Here is a 6,000-nt window from a genome sequence, read left to right on the forward strand (position 1 = left end):
ACTATAACACCAGCTTCACGTCCGCCGCGGGTCGGCCCGGCATTTCACTAACTTCGGGATCTGAACACGTATGGGGAGAATATAGCACCAGCTTGACGTCCGCCGCGGGTCGGCCCGGCATTTCACTAACTACGGGATCTGTACACGTATGGGGAGACTATAACAACAGCTTCACATCCTCCGCGGGTCGGCCCGACATTTCACTAACTTCGGGATCTGCCCACGTATGGGGAGAATATAACACCAGCTTCACGACCGCCGCGGGTCGGCCCGGCATTTCACTAACTTCGGGATCTGTACACGTATGGGGAAAATATAACAACAGCTTCACCTCCTCCGCGGGTCGGCCCGACATTTCACTAACTTCGGGATCTGCCCACGTGTGGGGAGAATATAACACCAGCTTCACGTCCGCCGCGGGTCGGCCCGGCATTTCACTAACCACAGGATCTGTACACGTATGGGGAGACTATAACAACAGCTTCACCTCCTCCGCGGGTCGGCCCGACATTTCACTAACTTCGGGATCTGCCCACGTGTGGGGAGAATATAACACCAGCTTCACCTCCGCCGCGGGTCGGCCCGGCATTTCACTAACTTCGGGATCTGCCCACGTGTGGGGAGACTATAACAACAGCTTCACCTCCTCCGCGGGTCGGCCCGACATTTCACTAACTTCGGGATCTGCCCACGTGTGGGGAGAATATAACAACAGCTTCACCTCCTCCGCGGGTCGGCCCGACATTTCACTAACTTCGGGATCTGCCCACGTGTGGGGAGAATATAACACCAGCTTCACGTCCGCCGCGGGTCGGCCCGGCATTTCACTAACTTCGGGATCTGAACACGTATGGGGAGACTATAACAACAGCTTGACGTCCGCCGCGGGTCGGCCCGGCATTTCACTAACTACGGGATCTGTACACGTATGGGGAGACTATAACAACAGCTTCACATCCTCCGCGGGTCGGCCCGGCATTTCACTAACTTCGGGATCTGCCCACGTGTGGGGAGACTATAACAACAGCTTCACCTCCTCCGCGGGTCGGCCCGACATTTCACTAACTTCGGGATCTGCCCACGTGTGGGGAGAATATAACACCAGCTTCACGTCCGCCGCGGGTCGGCCCGGCATTTCACTAACTTCGGGATCTGAACACGTATGGGGAGACTATAACAACAGCTTCACATCCTCCGCGGGTGGCCCGACATTTCACTAACTTCGGGATCTGCCCACGTATGGGGAGAATATAACACCAGCTTCACGACCGCCGCGGGTCGGCCCGGCATTTCACTAACTTCGGGATCTGAACACGTATGGGGAGAATATAGCACCAGCTTGACGTCCGCCGCGGGTCGGCCCGGCATTTCACTAACTACGGGATCTGTACACGTATGGGGAGACTATAACAACAGCTTCACATCCTCCGCGGGTCGGCCCGGCATTTCACTAACTTCGGGATCTGAACACGTATGGGGAGAATATAGCACCAGCTTGACGTCCGCCGCGGGTCGGCCCGGCATTTCACTAACTTCGGGATCTGAACACGTATGGGGAGACTATAACAACAGCTTGACGTCCGCCGCGGGTCGGCCCGGCATTTCACTAACTACGGGATCTGTACACGTATGGGGAGACTATAACAACAGCTTCACATCCTCCGCGGGTCGGCCCGGCATTTCACTAACTTCGGGATCTGCCCACGTGTGGGGAGACTATAACAACAGCTTCACCTCCTCCGCGGGTCGGCCCGACATTTCACTAACTTCGGGATCTGCCCACGTGTGGGGAGAATATAACACCAGCTTCACGTCCGCCGCGGGTCGGCCCGGCATTTCACTAACTTCGGGATCTGAACACGTATGGGGAGAATATAGCACCAGCTTGACGTCCGCCGCGGGTCGGCCCGGCATTTCACTAACTTCGGGATCTGAACACGTATGGGGAGAATATAGCACCAGCTTGACGTCCGCCGCGGGTCGGCCCGGCATTTCACTAACTACGGGATCTGCACACGTATGGGGAGTATATAACACCAGCTTCACCTCCGCCGCGGGTCAGCCCACGTGGCACTATCATCGGCATTGGATCACGTATGGCGAGTGCTTAACGCCAGCTTTACCTCCGCCGCTGGTCCGCCCGGCATTGCACTACCTTCGGGATCTGCCCACGTACGGGGCGTGGTTAAGAGGAAGCTTTAGCTCCGGTGCTCTTATCTAAACACATGTAAAAGGAGAACTCGTTTTTCTCGGCAACCACTGCACCAATGTTAACGAGTTTTTTTGCATTTCAAAGAAAAACTCAGTCTAGTGACTGTTCGTTTAGTATTTTCGATTTAGGTCGTCAATATTTTATTAAAAATTGGCAAAAATAAAAATTTTCGAAAAACGAAACTATCAAGTTTACAACTCCATTACTCAGCAACGGAACATGATTATAATATTCTGCGAAATGCATTTAACACTACATCTAAAGCGGACGAAATTGATATGTTACACATGAATCTCGAAAAATTTAGTAATATGGAAATACAGCTTTTGCCTAACCCTTGTAAAGAACGTAACAAATTCATCTAATATGTAAAATGACATATTGAATTTGTGCGCTTTCAATTATCTAATCGATGCCGTCCACAGAACCGCGATGTCTGTTCTTGATGAGGAGCTATGAATTTGTAAACGTCGTGCTTTTATTTTTTTCAAACGTTCGCATTTTTGAAAAATTTTAAATTAAACTCAGGCCCTAAATCGAAATTCCGCTTCCAACAGTCACTAGAATTTAACTCTCAAATGCAACTAATTTCATTAAAATCGGCTTGGGGGTTACTTCAAAAACACGTTTTTGCGCTTTAGATGTATTTAAATAAGCCGCATCGGAGTTGGGCCCGAGCTAAAGCTTCCTCTTAACGGCAGCTTCACTTCCGCCGCGCGTCGGCCCGGCATTGCACTAACTTTGGCATCTTCCCACGTATTAGGGATATATAACACCAGCATCGCCTCCGCCGCGGGTCGGCCCGGCATTGCACTACATTCGGGATCTGCCGACGTATGAGGAGTATATAACACCAGCATCACCTCCGCCGCGGGTCGGCCCGGCATTGCACTACCTTCGGGATCTGCCCCCGTATGGGAAGTATATAACACCAGCATCACCTCCGCCGCGGGTCGGTCCGGCATTGCACTAACTTCGGGATCTGCCCATGTATGCGGAGTATATAACACCAGCATCACCTCCGTCGCGGGTCCGCCCGGCATTGCACTACCTTCGGGATCTGCCCACGTATGGGAAGTATATAACACCAGCATCACCTCCGCCGCGGGTCGGCCCGGCATTGCACTAACTCCGGGATCTGCCCACATATGGGGAGTATATAACACCAGCATCACCTCCGCCGCGGGTCGGCCCGGCATTGCACTAACTTCGGGATCTGCCCACATATGGGGAGTATATAACACCAGCTTCACCTCCGCCGCGGGTCGGCCCGTTATTGCACTACCTTCGGGATCTGCCCACGTATGGGAAGTATATAACACCAGCTTCACCTCCGCCGCGGGTCGGCCCGTTATTGCACTACCTTCGGTATCTGCCCACGTATGGGAAGTATATAACACCAGCATCACCTCCGCCGCGGGTCGGCCCGGCATTGCACTACCTTCGGTATCTGCCCACGTATGGGAAGTATATAACACCAGCATCACCTCCGCCGCGGGTCGGCCCGGCATTGCACTACCTTCGGGATCTGCCCACGTATGGGAAGTATATAACACCAGCATCACCTCCGCCGCGGGTCGGCCCGGCATTGCACTAACTTCGGTATCTGCCCACATATGGGGAGTATATAACACCAGCTTCACCTCCGCCGCGGGTCGGCCCGTTATTGCACTACCTTCGGGATCTGCCCACGTATGGGAAGTATATAACACCAGCTTCACCTCCGCCGCGGGTCGGCCCGTTATTGCACTACCTTCGGTATCTGCCCACGTATGGGAAGTATATAACACCAGCATCACCTCCGCCGCGGGTCGGCCCGGCATTGCACTACCTTCGGGATCTGCCCACGTATGGGGAGTGCTTAACATCAGCTTCACCTCCGCCGCGGGTCGGCCCGTTATTGCACTACCTTCGGTATCTGCCCACGTATGGGGAGAGCTTAACACCAGCTTCACCTCCGCCGCGGGTCGGCCCGGCATTTCACTAACTTTGGGATCTTCCCAAGTATTAGGGATATATAAAACCAGCTTCACCCCCGCCGCGGGTCGGCCCGGCATTGCACTACCTTCGGGACCTGCCCACGTATGGGGAGTGCTTAACACCAGCATCACCTCCGCCGTGGGTCGGCCCGGCATTGCACTACCTTCGGGATCTGCCCACATATGGGGAGAGCTTAACACCAGCTTCACCTCCGCCGCGGGTCGGCCCGGCATTTCACTAACTTTGGGATCTTCCCAAGTATTAGGGATATATAAAACCAGCTTCACCCCCGCCGCGGGTCGGCCCGGCATTGCACTACCTTCGAAATCTGCCCACGTATGGGAAGTATATAACACCAACATCACCTCCGCCGCGGGTCGGCCCGGCATTGCACTACCTTCGGGATCTGCCCCCGTATGGGAAGTATATAACACCAGCTTCACCACCACCGCGGGTCGGTCCGGCATTGCACTATCTTCGGGATCTGCCCACGTATGCGGAGTATATAACACCAGCATCACCTCCGTCGCGGGTCCGCCCGACATTGCACTACCTTCGGGATCTGCCCACGTATGGGGAGTGCTTAACACCAGCTTCACCTCCGCCGCGGGTTGGCCCGGCATTGCACTACCTTCGGTATCTGCCCACGTATGGGAAGCATATAACACCAGCATCACCTCCGCCGCGGGACGGCCCGGCATTTCACTAACTTCGGCATCTGCCCACGTATGGGGAGTGCTTAACACCAGCTTCACCTCTGCCGCGGGTCGGCCCGGCATTGCGCTACCTTCGGTATCTGCCCACGTATGGTAAGTATATAACACCAGCATCACCTCCGCCGCGGGTCGGCCCGGCATTGCACTACCTTCCGTATCTGCCCACGTATGGGAAGTATATAACACCAGCATCACCTCCGCCGCGGGTCGGCCCGGCATTTCACTAACTTCGGGATCTGCCCACGTATGGGGAGTGCTTAACACCAGCTTTACCTCCGCCGCGGGTAGGCCCGGCATTGCACTACCTTCGGTATCTGCCCACGTATCGGGAGTATATAACACCAGCTTCTCCTCCGCCGCGGGATGGCCCGGCATTTCACTACTTACGGGATCTGCCCACCTATTGGGAGTATATAACGCCTGCTTCACCTCCGCCGCGGGTCGGCCCGGCATTTCACTGCCTTCGGGATCTGCCCACGTATGGGGAGTATATAACACCAGCATCACCTCCGCCGCGGGTCGACCCGGCATTGCACTACCTTCGGGATCTGCCCACGTATGGGGAGTGCTTAACACCAGCTTCACCTCCGCCGCGGGTCGGCCCGGCATTGCACTACCTTCGGTATCTGCCCACGTATGGGAAGTATATAACACCAGCATCACCTCCGCCGCGGGTCGGCCCGGCATTGCACTACCTTCGGGATCTGCCCACGTATGGGGAGTGCTTAACACCAGCTTCACCTCCGCCGCGGGTCGGCCCGGCATTGCACTACCTTCCGTATCTGCCCACGTATGGGAAGTATATAACACCAGCATCACCTCCGCCGCGGGTCGGCCCGGCATTGCACTACCTTCGGTATCTGCCCACGTATGGGGAGTATATAACACCAGCTTCTCCTCCGCCGCGGGACGGCCCGGCATTTCACTACTTACGGGATCTGCCCACCTATTGGGAGTATATAACGCCTGCTTCTCCTCCGCCGCGGGACGGCCCGGCATTTCACTACTTACGGGATCTGCCCACCTATTGGGAGTATATAACGCCTGCTTCACCTCCGCCGCGGGTCGGCCCGGCATTTCACTGCCTTCGGG

This window comes from Dermacentor variabilis, chromosome 8 (assembly GCF_050947875.1).
Source record: "Dermacentor variabilis isolate Ectoservices chromosome 8, ASM5094787v1, whole genome shotgun sequence".
Classification (NCBI taxonomy): domain Eukaryota; kingdom Metazoa; phylum Arthropoda; class Arachnida; order Ixodida; family Ixodidae; genus Dermacentor; species Dermacentor variabilis.